This window comes from Sapajus apella, unplaced genomic scaffold (assembly GCF_009761245.1).
Source record: "Sapajus apella isolate SASKATOON/1434 unplaced genomic scaffold, GSC_monkey_1.0 scaffold9, whole genome shotgun sequence".
NCBI classification, from domain to species: domain Eukaryota; kingdom Metazoa; phylum Chordata; class Mammalia; order Primates; family Cebidae; genus Sapajus; species Sapajus apella.
The window spans coordinates 3060749-3086184 of record NW_022436949.1 but is presented as its reverse complement, the minus strand read 5'-3'; the positions used below and the strand labels follow the sequence as shown (position 1 = coordinate 3086184).

The following is a 25436-nucleotide window of genomic DNA, read 5'->3' as shown; positions in this document are numbered from 1 at the left end:
GGACTCCATTGTCTCTTGTATGCATTTTTTTTTCAAGGACTTACTGTTTTCATTTTTATTTTCTATTAAAATTAACACTCTTCTGAAAAGATTGGTGTTGGTGTTTTTGTTGTTGTTTTGCCTACCCTCAACTTCTTATTCACTACCTAAAAGATTTGGCACTCCCCCTTTTGTACTCAAAAGCACACTAGCCATCAGGTAAGCTTAAATGAGCTGTACCTAGGCCCTGTAAAGATTGCTGTTTCTTCCTTTCATGGGGTTATTTCCCAGGCCTCAATAGTTTGTTCATACAGATTTGCTTATTAGTTCAGCTGAAGATTTGAGAAGAACCGTATGCAAATATCTGTGACATTGTCTCTGTGTAGCTTTCTCCCTCATGGGTACTTTGCCTTAACATTTCTAATCCTCTTCATTTTCCCAAGCAATTTTCACCTCACACTTTGTCTCCCCAAACTCTGTCTCCTCAACTCAGGTAGTTAAGGAGCTTGACAAATGTTCAAGTAGGAAGCTAGGACAGTTGTGGGGCTCACTTCATTTATTTCCCTTCTTTGAGGATTACTATCATGAACTGCATGTTAGTCAATATATGAAAACCATTTCCTTATAAATAAGTCTGCTTTGTGATTTAAGTCGGGAGGCTTAATTTTATCTTTCTTACTCAAAAATGCACCTGGAAGGAGATGTCTACTGTTTTGTTTCCTTTAAGAATTTTCAGATTCTAAAACTACCCAAAGTAAGAGTCTAAGAAATTAAGGAGAATAATTTCTACAAAGCAAAATAGTTTCCAGATGTCTCACATATCTGAGAAGTTAAAAAAAAAAAAAAGAAACTGTAAAGAAGTTAACCAGAGAAATGAAAATTATAGAAATAATAATGCAATAATTAAAATTAAGGGCTCAACAGTATATTGAACAGAGGAGAAAGAACACTGAAGAGCTGAAAAACTGTGAAATTGAAACACTGAGAGCTAAAATAATTTAAAAGTGTAATACAAAGTTAAGATTTTTGGGATAGAATGAAAAGTTCTGAAAAATAAGCAATGAAGTCTTAGAGACGAAGAAAGCACATGTGACAAAAGCATCAAAAAGGGGTGATATATCAGCCCACCTAACCATCTAAGCTTTTATTTAACTATGTATAGAATACACACTTTTTTGTCATACATTCATCTGCTATTAAAAACAAGTTATGTAAAGACTAAGTTTAAGAAGAATAAAGATGTAACTCCTCACATTAAAAAGTATATTTTGAGCAGTGAGCTAGATAAAGAAAAGTAAATTCCTATCTAAAATATTTGAGTTGTGTAAAATAGGGTTATTTAGCAGCTGGACTGGGAATGCTCTATCCTTATCTTTGGGGATTTAAAAATTTCTGGTGTAGACTCTTGGATAAGATAAGGGCAGTAGGGTTTACAGCATGCCGTTTAGTTTGTAACTTCCCTAGCAACCCCCAGGGCCAGTTTGTTTACTGACAGTCTTCACCCAGCATAATCTGTTAGACAGTCTGGCTTGACCAGAAAGGCATAAATGACTCCACTGGGAACACATGCCTTGAGCTTTCCTGAAGGACAGATCTTGTTGATTCAAACTGGAGAAGTGTGTTTACGTACGTATAGGGGCCCTAGTACACTTCCACGTAGATACTTCTACAGCCTCAGATGCTTGCCTATACACTCTTTCTTGCTCTAGTTTATCCTTTGACTTCTAATGAAAACTCTTAGATGTACATGCTGTATGGATTTTTGTGAGTTCTTTCAAATATCCACATTTCTGAAACTTTTGTGATTGTTAAAATATAAGACCTTGAAAATGGTGAGAAAAAATTTCTTCAAAAATTCCCATGAAAACAGATAACAGATGAGGACCAGATTTGATGAATAGCCACTCCCTGTCAAAAACAGAAGTAACTTGGATATTATTTTATTAACGAAAAAGTATCTGAGACAGGTATCAATCAATTTAGGGGTTTATTGCCAAGGTTAAGACCACAGCAGATGACACAGCCTCAAGAGGTCCTGAGAACACATGCCAAAAGCGGCTGGGTTACAGCTTGATTTTATAGTTTAGGGAGACAGCAATTACAGGCAAATATATTAATCAATACATGTAAGGTATATATTGTTTTGGGCCAGAGAGGTGGGACATCTTGAAGCCAGTGCTTCCAGATCATAGGTGGATTCAAAGATTCAATGATTGGCAATTGGTTGAAAGAGTTAAGCCCTCACGGAAAAGTTGAATTCAATATACAACAATGCTTTTTAATGAGGCTGTGGAAGCCAAGGATCTTGTTGGGTACATGAAGCCTCCACAAAGCAGGCTTAGAGAGAACAGACAGTGAATGTCTCTTATTAGACCTTAAAAGGTGTCAGACTTTCTGGAAAGATCTAATCTGGGAAGCAGGTTCTCCTTTTTTCTTTTCCTTTTTTTTTCGAGACAGGGTCTTACTCTGTCCCTCAGGCTAGAGTGCAGTGGCAGGATCTTGGCTCACTGTAACCTTCACTTCCTAGGTATAAGCAATTCTTCTGCCTCAGCCTCAGCCTTAGCCTCCCAAGTAGTTGGGATACTGGCCCATACCATCATGCCTGGCTAATTTTTGTGTTTTCAGTAGAGATGGTATTTTGTCATGTTAGCCAGGCTGTTGTTAAACTCCTGACCTCAAGTGATCAGCCCGCCTTGCCCTCCCAAAGGGCTGGGATTACAGGCTTGAGCCACCATGTCCAGCCTGGAGATTCTTTATAGAATGAAAATTTCCCCCTCAATAGACAGCTTTGCAGGGCCATTGCAGTATATGTCAAATAAATATATTTTAGGGAAAATTATTTGATTTCCATTAGACCTATTATTTGCCTACACCAATGACACTAGACAAGTCAGGTTGCAATTTGGTATCTTATTGTTACAAAGAGTCTGTTTCATCAGCCTAAAGAACTCTGTTTTAATGGTCAATTGTGCCTCAACTCCAAAGGGAGAAGGGTATCCTGAGACCTGTATGACTTCCCCTTCCTATCACGCTCTCAACTAGTTTTTGGGGTTCTTGATTCTTGATAAACAGAGTTCTTAATTGTATTGTCTAATTCATTATTATTTTCCAATCTGGTTAATGCTTTTACTGTGCTTAGGTTAAGAAAATACTCTTACTTGAGGTCATAAAGATATTAACCTAGTTTACCTTCTAGGAATTTTATGAACTGTGAAAGCTAAATGCCTACCTTTTACATTTAGATACACAGTTTGTGTGGAAATAATTTTAATGTATGTTGTGAGTTAGCGGTTAAGATTCAAATTTTACTTTATGGACATCCACCCCATCTTGCACCAATGTTTGAGAAGACCATCCATTTCTTCTATGAAACTTCATAAAACTTGTCACAAATCTAGTGAGCTTTCCTATGTGAAAGAATTTTGTGTTGTATTATATTTCATTGGTCTATTTGTCTATTCTACTGCCAATATTTATTGTAGCTTTATAATAACCCTTACTATTTGTTTAAATAAATCCTTCTACTCTGGCTCTTTTTATTCTATGTAAATTTAAAATTACCTTGTTCCATTCCAAAAATTCTGTGGTTAAGTATGGGACTATGTTGAATCTATAGACATATTTGGGAAGAAATAACTTATCCATTATATTAAGTATTCTATTTCATAACCATTTATATCTTCTTATTATATATTTTTCATGTACTCTCAATAGTATTTTATAGTGTTCTAAGCAGAATTCTTTTCAACTTTTCATTGGTTAATTTTCTCAGTGTTTTGTTGCTATCTCAAGTATTTTCATGCTAATAATTTAGTTTTAAAACTCAACATATATTATGAATTGGCTTTGCATATATATCCCCTTATTGCTTTTCATTGTTCATAGGTGGATTCATTCAATGTTCAATTCAGAAAATCAAGTTATGTTTGAATAATAGTTTTCATGCTTCTCTTTTAACTGTTTTTGCTTTTTCTCTTAATGCATGATTATTTCTCTTAATGCATCATATATGAAAAATATATGATTATTTCAATAAATCTAAAAATGCATTCAATAACTCAATAACCAGTCATTATAAAAGATTTTGGAAACTTAGAGATCTAAAGTAAATGTATTAATCCAAGAAAGCTACAGAAATTCTATAGCAATTGTTATTCTTAATAATGAAATAATGAAAAAGTTCTCTTGAAATTGGAATGAGAAAAGGATACTTGGATTAACACATCTATTCAACATTGTATCAATAATGGGGATTGAATTTGCTAATATTTTATCAACAACTTTGCCATATATGGGTAAATGAAATATTGGGCTATATTAATGGTATAAAGTTTATACTGAACTCAAATAAGAATTAAGTATATTCGTGTTCACTTTCTCTTCTCTGGAAGAGTTTCTGTAGAGTTTACACAATTAATTTCTTAAATGTAGAATTCAGCAGGGAAGCTATCATTGATTAATGATGTTTTCAAAGGAATATTTTTAGTTTTGAATTTAATATTTTAATAAAGACAGGAATATTCAGATTTTATTTGGACAAGTTTTTTCTTGAATTTTGTGCATTTCAACTAAATTTTCAAATATATTTTTGGCAAAACATCTTATATAGCATTCTTTTCTAATTTGTTCATACTTACTCCCAGTTTCCTTGATTTGTCTTGGCTGTGGTATATGTGCATAATTGTTTTTATAAAAACTAGCATATAGATTTCTTAATTTTATTTTAGCCCATTTGCATTCAAGGTTAATATTGATATGTGCAGATTTGATCTTGTCATCATGTCATCGGATTATTGTTATACATTCTTCACTTTTTATTACTTGTTATCCTAGAGATTGCAACATAAATCTTGACATCAGATTTAATATTAATACTTTGCCACTTACTAGAAATGCAAACTACTTAAGATCTTTTACCATCTCTCAATATATATGTCATTGTTGTTTATTTTAGCATTATGTACACCTTAGACTTTCCAATACCATATTATTATTTTATAAAGTTAGTTTCCATTAGTGTTCATTCAATCCAGATATTTATACTTTCTTTGGCTTTCACTTTTTCCTGCATATCTAACCCTTCCATCTGATACTATTTTTTATCTATAGAGAAAACACTTTTTATTATTTCCTTTGAGTCTGTGCTGGGATGGATGAATATTTTTAGTTCTTTTTTTTTGCTTTTTTGTTTATTTCCTTAAAAATAGGAATTTTACCTCTGATATGTTTTCTTAGGCTTAAGATAAAGAATTGTGGATTGCAAGTCACTTTTTTTTTTTTTAGCACTTTTAACATATCCTTTCATTATTTTCTGGCTTCTATTGTTTATTAGGAGACAGTTACAGACTTTGTTTCAGTTTTTCTCAGATGTGTATGTCTAGCAGTTTTCTTTGTATTTATAACATTGATAATTTTAAAAGATCTTGAAAAATCCAAACCATTATCTCCTTCAGTATTACTGTGCCGATTTTTTCTCTTTTTGAAACTACAAAAATATATGTGTGATATTTCTCACCACTTGCCTTTGTCTCTTATTTTTGTCTTTATTTTCTTGCTGCCTTTGTCTCTTATTTTTGTCTTTATTTTCTTGCTGCCTTTTCTGTTTCAGTCTGAATGTATTATTTTGACCTGTGTTCCAATTCCCACTGAATTATTATCAGCTTAGGCATTATGCCCCTAAATCCATTTTTTTAGTTTTAAGTTTCATTTATTGCAGTACTCAGTTCTATCATTTTAATATACTTTCAAATTTTCTACCCCAAATTACCATTTTATAAATCTTTTTATCATCATTTTATACTCTTTTTTTAAAAAGATGTGCCTGATGACAACACTGTCTAACTTATCCTTGCACGTTATTTCAATGGTTTGTTTTTGCTTTTTCTTTTATTTCAGGCAAATGTCTCTTTATATGTTTGGTCATTAAATATTACAAAGATATATTAAGACTCTTAATGATCCTACTTTTCTTCACAGAAGTTATATTTTTATACATGTGGTGGTCACTTATGCTTAGATACTTATCAGTCCTCATAGAATTAATCAATTATAGAGTTGATTTAAACCTAAGCTTTAGTTCTCATGGGATATGTTTCTAGTTTGCTTTTATTTTTTAGATATAGACACTTAGGAATCCAATTTATGCTAGGGCCTTTATCACAGGTCTTTCTTTAGACTTTACCGAAAATATAGCCTCCGAACCTACAATTCTTTGAAAATACTTTTCAGATTCTCAGATTCTCAAACACTGCTTTAGGCAATGACTATTATTTCAAATGGAAATGATGCACACGGATGAATCATACTTTCATCGCTTTCCTCCCTTCTAGGATCTTGGGCCAACAATTCCTTTACTGTCTTGAAGGCTCTCTGATATTTTAAATCAAATTAGAGAGTTATTTTTTTCATATTTCAGTAAGTCAAAACCATCTCAATTTCCAGCTGAAGAACATTTAGTGTTATTAACAAAGAAAAGGTGATACATATGCAGACAAAATGCAAAGAAGCAAAAATTATCCCAAAGCTAATGCAAGACATACTTGATTTTGTTAATAGTTTGTTGAGTCAGAAAATGGTGGACCATTCAAGAATGTTATTGAGATAATTGTTTACATGGCAAAATAAGTTACAAGTATATACTGCCATGCACAAATTCCAAGTCTATTAAAAAATTAAAAGCACATCTAAATAGAATAAAATAACTGATATTATTTATATAATTTTCAGGAAGAGAAGATATTCTTAAGTGAACATTCACACGCACACATAACACACACACACCTTCAAGGAAACATTGATGTATTTAACCATATTAAACATAAAATTATTCCATCTGTCAAAAGCCTTCATGAACAAGATAAAAATGCCAGCTAGAGACAAGAAAATCATTTTTGTTATGTATTTAACATGAAAATGTATGTCCAAAATAAGAATTTCAAATGTAGGAAAAAAATCAAAGAAAATTAATATGCAAGCGATAAGAAAATAAACTTTTAAGAGATGATAAGTCCCATTATTAATTATGGAAATATAAGTTAAACCTACAGGACATTCTTCCCTATCCATCAAAATGGCAAAAGTTGGACATTAAAAATTTTGGTAAACATTGGAGAAAGAATTCTCTTGCACTATTCATAGATTATACAAATTGTTACAACAGTTTTAAAGATAGCTTGATAGTTTATAGAATATTCATAGATGCTTATGCCCCATAATCTAAAAATGTTTTAAGTCTATATCTTTGAGAAATTTTACCATGTTCGTACATGAAAACATACTTCAGCATTACTTCTTATAGAAAAAAATGGAGATTATCTAAATGACCAATCGGAATGAATCGATTTTTAAATATATTTTGGATGACCTCATTTCTTTGCTATCAATTTCTAACTAAAACAGAATTGAATGTGGGCCCCTCTTATCCTACTATAACACTTCACCCTTTCTCCAAAACTCTAAGAAATTGCCATTGTTTTACATAAATTTCGTAGGGTATGTATCCAAAGAAGAAACCTATAATTACAGGTGATCATTTCGTCTTGCCCTGTGTCCCTGCACATCTCTCTAAGCAGGAAAAAGCATTGTAGGACGTTCTTTCTTCACACTCTGTCACCCAGGCTGGAGTGCCGCGGTGCGATCTCTGCTCACTGCAACCTACCCTCCCTGGTTCAAGCAATTATCCAGCCTCAGCTTCCCAAGTAACTGGGACGACAGGTGTGCGCCACCATGCCCAGCTAATTTTTTTGTCCTTTTTTTTTTTTTTTTTTTTTTTAGTACAGACGGGATTTCACCATGTTGGCCAGGATGAGTCTCTCGATCTCTTAACCTCGTGATCCGTGTGCCTAGGCATCCCAAAGTGCTGGGATTACAGGCGTGAGCTACCGCGCCCGGCCTCTTTTCTCACATTCTTATCTTCCATACATCTTTAAGTCATCCATTAATCCACTAAGGGCTATATGTGTACGGATTAGTAAAACTGAGTTTTAATCTTATATTTTCCCACATTAGCTTATTTTGCTTTGTTTCTAACTAACTAGACATGTGAGCATGTGAAGGCTGAGGACAGTGACAAGCACTTGTTACATTTTTAAGTATGTACTGTGTAAGAAGAGGGGATGGGGAAATACAGAGAGTTGACTTTCTCTACTTCATTAGTCTTCTTGCTAAATCTCCACAGATGGTGATATTCTCCTTTCCTTTTCCCTATGCTTTCATTCATTTCGCCAGCATTTGGGGTGTGAAAACAGCTGCTGAAACTGGAGATTAGAGATGAGTAGTAACGGCACAAGGTTAGCTTTAAATTTTTTTTTTTTTTTTTTTTACCTTCTAAGTCTTCTTTGGAAAAAGCAGAAGCAGCTCTTCCCTTCACCGGCGGCAGAAGTGCCGGCGTCGCCACGCAGCGCAGCGCAGCGCAGCGCAGCGCGCGCTACGGCACGCGCGCTACGGCACCCGCGTTCGGCACGCAGGCGCCTGGCAGCCCGGCGCCATCTTCACCCAGCGCGATGGCCACAGCCTGCGGGCCGGGAGCGGTCAGAGACTGCCTGCTCTTCAGCCTGCATTTGCTTCTGCTGACCGCGGTCACTGCCCTGGGCTGGAACAATGCTGAGAGAAGGTAAGACCGACTTAAGATATTGCATACAAATTTGGGAAAACTGTGGTGATCTGTGAAGGCTATGAGTCCTCTGAAGACCAGTATGTACCAAGAGGCTCCTGTGGTTTGGGGTATGATTTAGATTATACGGAACTCGGCCTGCAGACACTGACAGAGTCTGGAAAGCAGCACGACTGTGCCCCTTTCTCTGATTATTATTACAAGTGGTACTCGACGGATTCCTGTAGCATGGGTGGATTCATCACCATCGTGATGCTCCTCAGGATCGCCTTTGTAGTCTATAAGCTGTTCCGAGTGATAAGCAGTATTCTCCTCCACCGTATTCTGAGTATCCTCCATTTTCCCACCGTTAACAGAGATTCACCGACTCAGCAGGTCCTCCTCTCCGAGGCTTTAAGTCTGAGTTCACAGGACCGCAGAATACTGGCCCTGGTGCAACTTCAGGACCAGGGTTCTGGACTGGCTTGGGAACTGGTGGAATGTTAGGATATTTATTTGGCACCAATAGAGTGGCAACACCCTTCTCAGACTCCTGGTACCCGTCCTATCCTTCCTCCTAATCTGACAAATAGAATAGTCGCGTTTACTCACCCCTTCGTGGAGACTCGGGCGGCAATTCATCATGTTCAAACTCAAACACGAAAACCAGAACTGCATCAGAATATGGTAGTACCAGGAGTCGATAAAGCAGAAAGTTGAAGTCAAACATTAGATGCAGACATTTCAGATTTTTTTGTCACTTTCTCTTTAGAAAAAGTGCTACCTGTTAAAAATTGGGAAAAGGGAACATTCAAAAGTTCTGTGGTCTTTTGTCCTGTATAGCTTTTTGTATTCTATTATTTGGGGCTAAATGTTTGTGTTGTATGCAGTGTAACATGCAGATGTATATTGTAGTTTTGGAAAGTGATCAGTACTGCGGAATGTTAAAAAGCATTAATTTCTAAAACCTGTGATGCCCTAAGAAGCATTAAGAATGAAGGCATTGTACTAATACAAACTGAGTACAGAATATTTCAGTCTTAGGTGGTTGTAGCTGATAAGTTATTACTTCATAGAGACTATAATGTTATATTTGGTATTATATTATTTTGTTTCTGCCGTTCTTCAAACATTTAAATCAAGCTTTGAACTAATTATACTAATTTCTGGGTTCTGATTACTTTCGAGCTCTGAAGCTTTGAATCATTCAGTGTTGGTGATGGCCTTCTGGTAAGTGAATATTACTTTCTGTAGGAAAAGGTAGAAAATAATAATCTAGAAGGTTGTTGTGAATGACTGTGTGCTGGCAAAAATGTTTGAAACCTCTATATTTCTTCAGTTCATAAGAGGTAAAGGTCAAATTTTCCATCAACAATCTTTTAATAACAAAAGCATGCAGTTCTCTGTGGAATCTCAAATATTGTTGTAATAGCCTGTTTCAATCTTAAATTTAAAAAAATAAAAACAAGGGGTTTAGTCTGGAAAAAAAAGAAAAAGCAGAAGCAAGTACTTGCAAGATTAGGAGATTAAAAATTAAACACAAAAATAACAATGATGAAGAAGGAATAGAAGGTGAGAAACAGTTGTATTTTAATACAGAAAAGGAGTAAGAGACAGAAGAAGGTAGGAATTTGTGTCACCAAAGGATACACGTAATGATGATTGCTCTATATCCTCTGATGAAAGTGATTTGGGGTTTCTCTTCAGCATTACTTTTATAGCCACCATTTTCTAATTTTTGATAATTTTTTCTCAATCTTTTCTAAATCACCTTTTGGTAATTTGAATCTTCCTTTCCTGATCACATATATTATGGGATAGCTTCTTTAGAAATAGTTCCCAAGGAGGGGAAAAAAGTATCCGAATGATTTAAGTTTGGAATCTTGTGGTGAAAATGGAGTGATGTGATTTCTGGTCGTATTCCATGGTGTGAATTAAGTACTCCAGCAGCGATGTGTTTGTAAGAGATTGTGAGTCTGCTGCATAGTCTTTTCTCTTATCTGGGTCACTTCCTGATGCCAAGTCCTTCCTCAAACTCTAAAGGAACAACAACAATAACAAAAAAAACTGTGGAGAAGTGTCCCGACCACAAATCAGTTATATTGATTTGACGCCCATTGTTAAAATTAGATATAATTCTTAATTTCTTATTTTGTTGGAAGTTACAGTATAGAATGTACATTTTTAATAGAAATAATTATAGAAATACTTCAGAATAATGGTTCTATTACTAGTTGTTCAAATAACCAGCTGTGTTATTTAAGACAAGCTGTTTTACTTCTTTAGACCCCAGGATCATTAATTCTAAAATAAAAAGTTTGAGCTTGATTGAGGTAATGTTGCTTCCAAACTACTCTGTACTTTCCTTGCTTCATCAACCTGGTTTTACACTTGAATCTGCCTTCATTTTAGATATTTTAGGTTATATAAAATACAGCAATTTTCTATATTTTATATGAATGTTTGGTAACTTAATAAATTTATTAATATGTAATAATATTTCCTTAAAATAGTAAAACAATTTTGAATTCATAATTGTGAAAATTCTTATAAAGTATAGATCTGAAAATGATTCTGTCATTTTTTTCACTGTATTATATAAGTCAAAGCCTTCAAAAAGTGAAATACTAATTTATCTCAGAAGATAAGAATGTAGTTGTAGAAGCACTCTGAAAACAAATTTTATAATTTTAGTGAGTGGTGCTTCCAGTTAGATCATCTGTTAAACAATTTACTTGAAAATATACACATGAAATTCAACCAGTAAGATAATTAAAATATGAAATTTTAGAAACAGAAGTTTTAATTGTGTAAAAGATGTGGACACAGACCTCCTGTTTAATAGCTTTGGGTTTCTTTCATCTTAAAACTGTATTGCATCTCTGTAATTTTCCTTTTTGGCACAGAGGACAAGTGTTATACAGATGGAGAAACAGTTGTTGTTTGATGGTACCTCCTCTCCTCAGCACATTAGTATTTTGTCATTCACATGGACCCTCTTTCTAACGACATGCCCTCATGTGCACTTACTGTCAAAAAAAAAAAGGGCTTTATAATCTTGGAAAAATAGAAGGCATGTGTTACTTTTATTACATGCAGGGTAAGAGGTGGAGGGAGTTTCCTGCTACAGTTCAGATATTGATTATATAGGGAAGTGATTCCTTAATCACAAATACATATGGAAAAAAAGGCTATAGTTACAACGTAAACTAGTTTTAAGACAAGAAAAAGACATCCCTCACTCATATCTGTCCCTCTCAACATATACAAATACAAAACAGAAAAAAATGCCAAATTGCTACATAAACATGAAAGTCTCTGGTGGCAGTGACCGAAGAAAAAAGATTTTTATAGAAACAATGAAAGAAATACTGAAATGAAACCTACAGTTCTGTTTATCTGCCTGCAAGACCACTTTATGGACCAACCTTCACCACCTATTATTTAACTAATTCAATTGTAACATAAATGACACAATAAATATTGCTGCCTGGGCATTAAAGATGGAACAGCCACACAAATGGCCTGAGCCAGTGGCCAAAAAAATTAGAGACATCTTTCCTACAGAGCTGAATAGTCACCCCACTTTTCAGATCTTTTTTTAAATGAACCATTCAGGCATTTGCCTGCAAATTGAGTTCCTTGTATAGTTTGAACATTAGTCTTCTGTTGGATGAATAGTTTGCAAATATTTTCTTCCATTCTCTTTACTCTATTGATTGTCTCCTTTGCTGTGCAGGAGATTTTTAGTTCAATGTAGTTGGAGGTGTCTACTTTTGCTTTAGTTGCCTGTTCTTTTAAAGTCTCACGCATAAAATCTGCCTAGACCAATGTCCTGAAGTTTCCCCTATGTTTTCTTGTAGTTTTATAATTTGGCGCCTTATATTTAAATATTAAATATTTTTAAGTGTTTTTATGTGGTGAGAGATAGGGTTCTAGCTTCATTCTTCATATTATATATCTAGTTTTCACAGCACAATTTTTTGAAGAGGCTATTATTTTTGCAATGCATATTGGTGATAACCATGTCAAATATAAGACAGATAGATATATAAATGTGTGGATGTATTTATTTCTGGGTTTTCTACTTTGTTCCAATGGTCTATACATCTATTTCTTATACCAATATTGCTATTTTGGTTACCATAGTTTCAGAGTATATTTTGAAGTTAGGTAGTATGATAACTTCAGCTTTGGTTTTTTTGCTCTGGACTACTTCTTTTATTCATACTCTTCCATGGCTTAATTTGCATTTTGGAATTGGTTTCCTTTTCAATTTATTGAAGAATGTAATTGGTATTATTTGTTTATTTATTTCATTTCTCAGGAGTAACTTTATTTTAATTTAAATTTTTTATTTCTGTAGGCTTTGGGGAACAGCTGGTGTTAGGTTACATGGAGAAGTTCTTTAGTGGTGACTTCTGAGATTTTGGTGCAACCATCACTGAGCAGTATACACGGTACCCAATTTGTAGTCTTTTATCCCTCACCACCCCCCAAACCCTTTACCTGAGTCCCCAGTGTCCACTGAATCATTCATATGCCTTTGCATTCTCATAGTTTAGCCCCCACTTATGAGTGATAACATACTATGATGTTTGGTTTTCCATTCCTGAGTTACTTTGCTTAGAATTACAATCTCCAGTTACATACAGGCTGTTGTAAATGCGATTATTTCATTCCTTTTGATGGCTGAGTAGTATTCAATTGTGTGTGTGTGTGTGTGTGTGTGTGTATAATACTACAAGAATATATATGGTGTATATATATGTATAACACAATTTCTTTATCCACTCCCTGATTGATGGGCATTTGAGCTGGTTCCATATTTTTTGCAAATTGTGTTGTTGTAAACAGGCATGTGCAAGTATTTTTGTGTGTGTAATGACTACTTTTCCTTTGGGTAGATACCCTACTTTTAGATCTTTAAGGAATTTCACACTGTTTTTCATAGTAGTTGTGTTAGTTTACATTCCCAACAGCACTGTAAAAGTGTTCCCTTTTCACCACATACTTGCCAACATCTATTTTTTTTAATTTTTTTGATTATGGCCATTCTTGCAAGAATAAGGTGGTATTGACTTGTGGCTTTGATTTGCATCCTGGAAGTTTTTTTTGTGTTGGCAACTTTAAAATTATCATTTCAATAATAATACTTGTTATTGATCTGTTAAGAGTTTCTATTTATTCCTGGTTAAGAGGGTTGTATATTTTCATGAATTTATTTCCTCTAGGTTTTCTTGTTTATGCACATAAAGTGTTCATAGTAGTCTTGAATGATCTCTTGCATTTCTGTGATATTGGTTGCAATATCTCCCCTTTAGTTTCTGATTGAGCTTATTCAGCCTCTTTTCTTGGTTAATCTCACTAATGGGCTATCAATTTTATTTATCTTTTTAAAGAACCAACTTTTTGTTTCATTTATCTTTTGTTTGTTTCAATTTCATTTTATTTTTATTTTTTTGTTTCAATTTTATTTAATCCTGCTTAGATCTTCATTATTTCTTTGCTTCTACTGAGTTTGGGTTTGGTTTGTTCTTGTTTCTCTAGTTCCTTGAGGTGCAAACTTAGATTATCTATTTGTGCTCCTTCAGGCTTTTTGATGTAGCTGTTTAAGACTATGAACTTTCCTCTTAGAACTGCCTTTACTGTATCCCAGAGGTTTTGAAAGGTTCTGTCACTATTATTGTTAAGTTTGATGAATTTTTAAATTTCCATCTTGATTTTATTATTGACCCAACTATGATTCAGAAGCAGATTATTTAATTTCCATGCATTTGCATAGTTTTGAGGGTTTATTTTGGCATTGATTTCCAATTTTATTCTACTGTGGTTTGAGAGAGTACTTGATATTATTTTAATTTTCATAAATTTATTGAGACCAGTTTGGAGTTTGGTGGCCTATTATGTGGTCTATCTTTGAGAATGACCCATGTCCTAATTAATAGAATGTAAATTGTACAGTTGTTGGGTAATATGTTCCATAAATATCTGTTAAGTTCAGTTGTTCTAGCATATAGTTGTTGACTTTCTCTCTTGATGACCTTTCTAGTGTTGTCAGTAGCGTCTTGAAGTCCCCCACTATTATTGTGCTGCTGTCTAACTCATTTCTTAGGTCTAGTAGTAATTGATTAATAAATTTGGGAGCTCCAGTGTTAGGTGAATATATATTTGGAATTGTGATTTTTATTCTGTTGAACAAGTAATTTTATCATTATAAAATATCCCTCCCTGTCTTTTTTAAGCTGTCCTGCTTTAAAGTTTGTTTTTTTCTGATATAAAAATACTGACTCCTACTCACTTTTGTTGTCCATTTACATGAAATACCTTTTTTCCATTTCTTTACCTTAAGTTTCTGTGGGTCCTCATGTGTAGGTGAGTCTCTTGAAGACAGCAGTTATTTTGTTGGAGAATTCTTACCCATTCTGTCTTTTTGTATGTTTCAAGTGTAGCATTTAGGCTTTTTAGTATTGAGATGTGAGGTACTGTTCTATTCATCATGCCATTTGTTGCCTGAATACCTTGTGTTTTATTTATTTACTTATTGTGTTTTTGTTTTATAGGTCCTGTGAGATTTATGCTTTAAGGAGGTTTTATTTTAGTATATTTCATGGATTTGTTTCAAGATTTAGAGATCTTTTTAGCAGTTTTTGTAGTGCTGGCTTGTTAGTGGCAAATTCAGCATTTGTTTTTCTGAAAAATACTGTGTCATTTCTTCATTTATGAGCTTAGTTTCACTAGATACAAAATTCTTGGCTGATATTTTTTGTTTATTTGTTTAAGCAGTCTGAAGGTAGGACCCCAGTCCCTTCTAGCTTGTAGGGTTTCTGTTGATAAAACTGCTGTTAATCTGATAGGTTTTGCTTTATAGGTTACCTGGTGCTTTTGCCTCAGAGCTCTTAAGATTCTCTCCTTCCTCTTAATTTTAGATAACCTGAAGACTATGTGCCTAGGTGATGATCTTTTTGTAATAAATTTCTCAAGTGTTTTTTGAGCTTCTTACATTTAGATGTTTAGATCTCTTGCAAGGCTGGATAAGTCTTCTTTGATTAATCAGTCCCTCAAATATGTTTTCGAAATTTTAAATTTATCTTCTTCCTCAGGAAAACCAATTACTTTTACGTTTGGTCATTTAACATAATCCCAAACTTCGTGAAGGCTTTGTTAATTCGTTTTTTATTTTTTCTTTGTCTTTGTTGAATTGAGTTATTTAAAAAACCTTGTCTTTGCGCTCTGACATTCTTTCTTCTGCCTGTTTGATTCTATTGCTGAGAATTTCCAGTGCATTTTACATTTCTTTAAGGGCATCCTTTATTTCTAAAAGTTGTGATTGTTTGTTATTTATGCTATCTATTTCACTGAAGGTTTTTTCTTTCATATCTTGTATCTTTTTTTTTTTTATTTCATTACGTTGGACTTCACCTTTCTCTCGTGCCTCCTTAATTTGCTTAATAATTGGCATCCTGAATTCTTTTTCTGGCAATTTGGGATTTCTTCTTGATTTAGATCCATTGCTAGTGAGCTATTGTTATCTTTTGGGGGTGTTAAAAAATCTTGTTTTGTCATATTATCAGAATTGTTTATCTGGTTCCTTCTCATTTGGGTAGACTATGTCAGAAGGAAGATCTGGAGCTCAAGGGCTGCTCTTCTGGTCAGATTCTTTTGTCCCATGGGGTACTCCCTTGATGTAGTGCTCTCCCCATTTTTCTAGGGATGTGGCTAATAGCTGAACCGTATCAATTGTTATTTCTCTTCTGGAACTAGCCACCTAGTGGAGCTACTGAGCTCAGGCTGCTACTGGGGGGCGGAGGGGGGGTGGTTCTGCATAGAGTCCTGTGATGTGAACCATCTTCCAGTCTCTCAGCTGTGGTACCAGCACCTACTCTGGTAAAGGTGTCAGGGGAGTAAGATGAAGTCTTTGAGGATCCTTAGTTGTAGCTTTGTTTATTGCACTAGTTTTGTGCTGGTTGGCCTCCTGCTAGGAGTTAGCAGTTTCAACAGAAATTGGCTGTGACAATATAAGGAGGATCAGGTGGTGGGTGGGGCCCTAGAGCTCCCTTGAGAATATGTCTTTTGTCTTTGGCTCCCAGGGAAGAAAGAGTAGAGAAAGACTATCGAGTCGGGCAGGGTTAGGCATGTCTTAGCTGTGGGGGGCTGAAGGTGTGGTTCTCAGGTTAATGGAGATGTATTCCCATGTGGATTTTGCTGCCTCTGTTGTGTCATGTAAGTGGCCAGGGAAGTGAGGCAAAGCCAGCAGTTACAGCCTTCACCCAGCTCCTATTCTGTCCAAAAGGCCAGTCTCACTCCTACCATGCCCTACACAACAGCACTGAGTTTATTTCTGGGCAGTGGTAAGCAGGGCTGAGAACTTGCCCCAGGCTACCAGCCTCCTGTCTATGGAAGCATACAGGGATTTCAGGTTTCCTGCCTCCCTGCCTGCTGCAGCTTATGTGCTGTGTCTGCCCTCCAAATTTACTCCATCCCCTGAGTTCTGTCCAGGAAACTTCACCTTGGTTCAAAGTTGTTACAAAGTTCAGATGGAAATTTCCCTCTCGCTGTGGTCTCTTCCTAGTTCCTCTGGCAGCCCTCCCCAAGGAACTCTGCAAGACAAAATCAGAAATGGCTTCCCTGGGGACAGAGAGAGCTTACAGTGCTCTTCCTGCTGCTGCTTTACCCTTGTATTTTACCCAGCTCTTTAAAATTGCCTCAACTCCAGGTAAGGTCAAATACTTCTCTCATGATCTGGGCCTTCAGGTTCCCCATTGAGGGTGTTTATTTGGGGGCAGACAATCCCCTTTTTACACCATAAAATTTTGAGTACTCACAGTTTGGGGGCTATCTGCTGGGTTCTGCAGGAACAATCTGCTTCCTTCATAGGGTCTGTGGATTCTCTTCACTTTCCTGGTATGTTTTTGCAGTCATTCTTGGAGCAAAAGTTCACAGTGTGTCTCCAAATGCTGCTCTGTCTGTCCAAGTAGGAGCTGCAATTTGGTCCTGCCTCCTATAAACAAAAGAAAATTATTTCTCACAGTTCTCGTGGTTGGGAGCCAAAGATCAAAGTAACAGCATGATTGGGTTCTGCTGATGGCCCTCTTCAGAGACTGTCAACTTCTCATTGTAATCTCACATGGGTGAAAGAGTGTCATTGTTGTTTTGAAGAAGTTGCATTAACTCTCTAGATTGCTTTGGGTGATATGGTCATTTAAAAATATTATTTTCTGACCTGTGAGCATGGGATGTTTCCATTTGCTTGCATTCTCTTCGGTTTCTTTCATTAGTGTTCTGTAGTTTTCCTTGTAGATGTCTTTTACCTCCTTGGTTAAATTATTCCTAGATAGTTTTTTATTTTTGTAGCTATTGTAAATGGGATTGCTTTCTTGATTTTAATTTTGGCTAGTTCATTATTGCTGTATAAAAACACTAATGATTTTTGTACATTGATTTTATCTCCTGCATCTGTACCATATTTGCTTACCAGTTCTAATAGTTTTTTGGTACAGCGTTTAGTTTTTTTCTGTATATAAGATTGTGTCATCTGAAAAGCAGAACAATTTGACTTCTTCCTTTCCAATTTTGATACCTTTTATTTCTCTTTTTTTATTGTTGTGGCTAGAACACCAAGTACTATGTAGAATAAGGGTCGAGAAAGTGGGCATCCTTGGCTAGTTCCAGTTTTTAAAGGACAGGAGTATGTGGAACCATCCTTGCACTTTTGGGATGAATCCCACTTAATTATGGTGAATGATCATTTTAATATATTGTTGAATTCTGCTTGCTAGTATTTTTGGGGGGGAGGGGAGATGAAGTTTTGCTCTTGTTTCCAGGCTGGAGTGCAATGGTGCGATCTTGGCTTACCCCAAGGGCCACCCCCTGGGTTCAAGCAGTTCTCTTGCCTCAGCCTCCCAGGTAGCTGGGATTACAGGCCTGCACCACCATACCTGGCTAATTTTTGTATTTTTAGTAGAGATGGGTTTCTCCATGTTGGTCAGGCTGGTCTCAAACTCCCGAGCTCAGGTGATCCCCCCACCTTGGCCTTCCAAAGTGCTGGGATTACAGACATGAGCCACCCCACCTGGCCTATGTTTGCTAGTATTTTGTTGAAGACTTTTGCATCTTTGAACTGGTTTTCTATCATTGTGCTATTGAATTTACATTCTCCATTTGAAGAACCAAGGGCTCCTACAAGCCGGGTTATATCTGAGACACGAAGAGGAACATGAGATCAGGCTGTCAGCGTCAGAATACTGGTCAAGCAGGCATAAACTGAACAAGTTAGACAAGAGTGACAAGGGTTTCTGCCAGTATAAACAAGTTTCCCATGTGAGGGACCCCTGGTACACAGATCAGAGAACCAGGCATCAGGCTGTCTTCCAGATAAATTAAATATCTTGTGATAGCAACACTGTGAAAGCCCACATCCAGCTCCCCTTTATTTTCTGTTATGGCAGGGTTGCTAGCCAATCTGGTACTTGAAACTCATTAAAACATCAATAGCAAGAATTACAAAAGCCCCACGGGCAGCAGTATGTGCAAAATAATTACTACAAACACTCCTCAGTGGTATACTTTCTGGAGTAAGATAAATGAATCTGAATATTTTACTGGCTTTTTTTGTGCCCTTCTTGAGACCATGATAGATTTGTGCCCATAATCCTGACCCTCTCCAGTTAATTGAAAATTTCAGTAAACCCATCTGGTACTGTCCATGCTATCACTTGTAAAAGTATCAGAACCATATCATATCGCTAATAATTTTTGAAAATTTCGATTTATAATTTGCATTGAATTCTGGACAGAATAATTTTGTACTTAAATGGAGACAAATTTGAATTATTAGATTTTAATGGAATTTTAAAAAAATGTGATGTGGTTATTACCACACATGATTTCATAGGAAAATTGTATTGGAGAAAACCCTACCTCTTAGAAAATGTGTTTCTTAGCAAAGAACTAATACTTTTGATTGAGCATTTCAAAATGGAGCTTTCTTTTCTTCGTACAATCTTTCACATCTTAAATATAAGAAAATATTGTGAATTTATGTTTTCACAGAAGAAATTTAAGAAGAGTGTGCTCATATGAGTGGTAAAGTGCAGAATAATTGCCAGATATAAATATTCACCAGAGAAAATAAACAGACAAACAAAAATCACAGAAAGAAAGATACTAGTCCTGTTTCTCCACGAAACACTCAGTCTTTATTCATGCAGCATAGTAAATAGTCCTTAAGTGTTTTTCCTGGTCACTGGAGACAGATCTGAAGGCAAGAGCATGATTGTAATCTAATTAAAATTAGAAGATAAAATAAGAACAAGAGCAATTCTTTCATATTCTTTGAAACATACTGAGCATAAAAATTCGATGCCATGAGGTTATTAAAGACAATAGTGAAATAGTTTAATTCATGTTAACCTTATAATTTTTAATCTATAGGAAACATATAATTACAAATTGAAATTTGGTAAATTTTGAGTTAAATTATGCAAGAAAACCTTACATTTAAATAATAAAAGACTGTTTAGCTAAATAGTCTAAATACAGTTTTAAATAACATTTTACTAGAGATATATTTTTATGTGATGGTGAATACATGTTTAAAAGCTATAGTCTGTAATGTAACCTGAGTATCATTATAAGATTAAATAAAGTACAGTTCTTGAAATATGCTAGATTTAAATAATATTGTATTGTTATTTCCCTTGCAATGGAATTTTTTATTTTTCTATGTCTGACCCTTTGACTGTTCACTGTGAAGAAGTAATCACTGACTCCAGTCTCTTGTGCTTACTCCTTTATTTAATTGTTCAATATCTAATGTTAAGAAACAATCACCAATTCTAATCTCCAGGTTTCTGTTGCAGTTTCAGTCATAGGAAGCAACTTATTAATGCTAATACTGTGTACCTAATTACAGACAGTGCACCTAATCAGAGTCAGCATGGAAAAGACATGGTTTTATGCATCTGCAGGTTAACTTCTCTAAAGGATATTAGCATGTGGAAGCATTTACTACCAGTTTTAATTCAGAGTAGATGATCCATAAACACTAAGTTATTGATTAGTATGTGTGTTTGATCTGAAATTTTATTTATAGGGAGTGATATCAAAGGTCACATAATTTTTTAAGTTTGTATATACATAATTAAACATCTGAAGTTTAATTACTAGTCCTTCAAGCATTAAAAAAGTTGGCATATGACAGTTATGATTGATGATTAAAAGACAGCAAGTATTTACTAGTTCAGTAATGCGGTATAGCAGCATTATCAACCAAATCTAAATTTGTATATAAAATACGGTGTTCAAATTAAAAAAAAAATAAAAAGACTAATTTTCTGTAAATAATATATGGCAAATCAACTATGTAACATTTCTCTGAAACTTAATTTTTAAAACATTTGTCTTGAAATGTCTATAATGTCTAAAATATATTTTTGAAATTTTAAAAGTTTTAAATTACTATTTATTAAATAAGAATTATTTTAGAAATGAAAACCGAAATCAAAATCAAATATGCTTAGAAATCTTGACAAGAAATGTACAAAAGGGGCAATCAGAAATGAATTTTTTATTTGGTCCACTCCATCAGAATGTCCTAGGAACATTTTTCCTGGTAAAATTAGTTTTTAATGTTAGCAATATGGGTATTCCTTATTTTTCAGAGCAAAATAAAGAAAAACACATTGTGATTATGATTTCTAGAAAACAGTACAAGTCTCTAAACATATAATAAGGGAAGGATACATGTAATATACTGCAACATTCTTATGACTATTATTATAATCAAAGAGTTATGCTTCTTTATACTTTAATCTTTTAATTAGGCAGTGGTATTGAGTATACTTCAATGACTGATAAGTTAAGGACATTGTGAGGAAACATATCATCATGTCTCAATATTTCTGCCCCAGAGTAAGGTTAACAACAACAACAACAACAACAAAAAAAAAAAAAAAAAAAAAAAGGCAAGAAACATCCACCTTTGGAAACAAAGAGGATGGCTAATGTTGTGAAAATCAGCTGTCAGCACTATACATACCCTTGGAAATGCATTTACCTCAGCAGCAGCAAAATGGATACGGGCTGAGTATTGTTGAAAGTGATGGATTGAAATCTACGCAAAGAATAGGCCATTCTTTGAATGAACTTTGTCACTTGGTATCATAAAGTTTTCATGAGCTAGGTTCTACACCAGCTAAAGAAAGCCATACCCCTTTTGGCAAGGTCCCAAAACCCCCAAAAGAAATTTATTTATTTTTTAATCCATACCCATTTTGCAAAATGTTTCAAAAGATTGCCAATAATTTATTCTAAGCCTGTAACTTCTTAGAGAAAGTTCTGAGGCTGTAATTTAGGGGATTGTTAAGGTTAAAGTGAATTGTTACTTATAAAGTCAACATTAAAATCCAATACCTATGTTTCTTTTTTTCTTTTTTGTAATTAGATCATTTTATATTTGTATGTGTCTTTGCTATTGAGGGACTGTGTTAAGGAAAAAATACTTCTCTTCCTAGGTCCACGAGGGGAGTGGTTTCAAAGGCAAGAGTTTCCCAGTGCCGTCCCTCCGTCCGTACCCGCATCCGGGAAAGTAAAGCTCTTTGTCTAGGTTTCCCGTGTGGACTAGGTAGAGGAACCCAGGTGGGCTTCTTTGTTTAAAAAGCCCATGGAAAGCTCTGAGAGGAGGGGTCTCTGTTGTGGACCAAGCAGTCAATCCGGTGTCAGAGTCAAAGATCAGTCACTCCACAGGAAGTTTGAAAGAACTCCTCTCATTGGGAGAGAACATGAATGAGGAGAGAATAACTCCAAGGTTAAAACTCCACTGTTGCTTACCTATACTGACTCCTTCTGTGCATCCCCACACCGCCCCCCCCACCTCAGCATGGGAGCTGTCTCTCCTTTCTCTTTCTCTCTCTCTTTCTGCGTAATAAATCACTCTCTGCAAAACTTTTTGGGTCCAAGTTATTTGTTTGAAGGGTAAACTCACCATACCCCTAAGGCTGCTTTCCCCATTCTTTGGGGTAAGAGAGGCCAAGGAGCTCAGATCCAGGAACTGGGAGCATCTTGGGGATGTTCCCGCTCCCTCCTCGTCTATACTATTTAAATATTTTTTATACAAGCCTTTGGCTGTACTATGATATTCACAACAACCTGTTACACAAGAAAAATATCTTATATTTCTACTAAGTCAATAAAGAAACTAAATTTCAGAACGGTACATTATATCTGTCACTCTGAGTAATTTAAGGTTCATTTACAGACATCTCCAAATGCAGTTCATACTTTATAAAATTTCTCTAATTGTCCAATTTGTATAGACAAAACAACTCAGCCTCTAAATTCTGAGAAAAACTTAAGCTTTTTATTTATAAAAAGCTTTAACCTTGCCAGTAACAGTACAAGAAATACCATTTTTCATCTGGCTACAGCCAGTTTCTTATGGATCTCCACAGAACTGCCCCAATACTCTTTGTCATGAAACTGAGAAAATTGAAGCTATTTATCAATCCCAAAGAGTAGTAGCATGCTAGGGTATGAGACTTTCAATGACTTTGTTTTGACCTTGTTTTCTGTGGTGATTCAACATAGGTGAAATAGGCCTGACTGGTAACACTTTCAAGGTCACTCTTAGTTAAGAAAAAACAAAAAGTATAAATTAATATTGATTTAAGAATTTCTAACTTTAAGATAAATTAATATTCTGTAGTTGCACAAGCTATTGGTAAAAACATTTGAAGAATGATATGTTCATTGATTTAGTTATTTCTAATTACTAATAGTGATCTTTTTATGATTTTGTTTATTATGTTTTATTCTGCCATATAAAATTGAGTAAAATTTGTGTGAATTCATTAAAACAAGTAGAAATTAACCTTGTGAAAATGGGTGACTAAAGTTATTTCTGTTTTTGGAATCAACATGCATCACAGAACTCAACTAATGTCATCATTTAGCATAGAAATATTTTGACGCCTTAAATTCTGGGAATCTTAGAACCAATTCTTCTATGACCTGATAGAATATGTTTAGACAATAACACCTAATTTTTATCAACCAGTGTTAAAGCAGTACAATTATGAAAATTGATGAGCAAAATTAATAATTTAACAAATATATTCACTGTACATAATACCAAAAAACACTTAGCATTTTAAAGTGTTGAGGTTATACATTGTTGAATATTGAGGGTCATATTTCTGTTGTACCACAAATTTTAATATGCAGAACATAACCCCTAGTTAATACAGAGCCAAGACAATACAAAAGAAGTCCTTCTTCTCCAAGGTAGAAATTGTAAGGTACTTTTTATGAACAATAACTGCTAATACATTTAGAAAGCTGAATTTTTAGTCTCATATATTCTGAATAGGACTTGTTTTATTCTCAAAGGTAAAATAAATATATTAATTATAGGATACCTGGATAGATGGTTATATAAAGAAATGGAAAGCGATAGGTAGGTGGTTAGATTAGTTAAGTAGATTTCTTATACTCTAATTTGAGTAGCTCTGTATATTCTTTCTAATCTATGTAAGACTCAATCTAAGGGAAAATAACAACCATCATGTTTGTTAGGTTTTGTCTGAATTAATAGAGGTAATTTAAAAATAATTTTTATTGTGGTATAAAATTACTAATTTTAAAATACACTGGTTTTAAGTGTTTACACATGATTTTTATAGCTGTGTTCAGTAATACCAAATCATTTATTACAAATCAAATTTTCCTACTTAATACAGTTAACAGGTAACATATTGAACTAGCTTTTTTAGTTCTTCTAGAGTGAAACATATTGAAAGTGTAAGTAAAAAAGTTAACAACTTAAGTAAAACATTTGGTAACATGTAATAAGCCTTTCCCCACTGAATGTTATTATCTCTCTATTCAAGGAGTTTCTCTGAAACACAAATCTTTGCTTTGAATTTCAGTGACTCAAATTAATGAACTTCATGTATTTGCCAGCACATATTTAACATATACTCTTTTCCTTGCTTATGAGTACATGAGAAAAAAAGGATCTTTAGAGGCACTTACAAATATACATCCACATATGATCAAGGTAGAATTATTGAATCTACAAACAGTCACATATGCAAAAATAGAAAACACCTAGACGATAGAGACAAGAACTTTTAAAAAATTCAGATTACTAAACACACAAGATATTTTGAACAGGATTCATTTCTACAAATCCCTTCTAAAATAAACAAAATGAATGTTCAAGTTGTTAAGAACTCTAATGCAGATGGACCCTGACCTATGATGTTTCGACTCTTAATTTTTCAACTTTACAAGTTTGCAAGTAGTTTATTGGGACAGTAAATGCATTTCAGTTAATGATATTTTTGATTTATGATGAGTTTATCAAACTGCAGCCTTATTGTAAGTTGAGAAGCATCTGTACAGTCCTACAACTCAAACAATTACAGAAGTAGCTTCTTGTTTGTGGGGGATACATCTGAAGATCTCCCAGTGGATGACTGAAACCACCGAGCATTAGGGATTTAGGATTTTTAGATTAGAGATACTCAGCCAGTAACTATAATGCAAACATATTTTTAAAAATTCTGAATTCCAAAACACTTCTGGTCTTAAGCATATTGACTAAAGGATATTGAGCTTGTACTATGTTTTTTTTTTTCAATACATATGTACCTATGATAAAGTTTAATTTATAAAGAGATTAACAACAATAAATAATAAATTAATTATAAAAATACACTATATTAAAGTCATGTGAATATAGTCTATGTCTTTTTCGATATGTCTTGTACTATACTTATCCTGCTTTCTGTGATAAAGAGAGGACAGAGTGGATGATGTGAGATGTCATCATGCTATTCAGAATAGTGTACAATTTAAAATCTAT

At 34.5% G+C, this 25436-nt stretch overlaps 1 pseudogene across 1 annotated transcript; it reads left to right on the top strand.

Annotated features, from left to right (window-relative positions):
• Nucleotides 1-8480: 8480 nt before the first annotated feature.
• LOC116551187 lies at nucleotides 8481-10041 on the top strand (annotated as a pseudogene). The gene has a single exon (XR_004268759.1). The product of XR_004268759.1 is annotated as a store-operated calcium entry-associated regulatory factor pseudogene (transcript).
• The last annotated feature ends 15395 nt before the right edge of the window (nucleotides 10042-25436 follow it).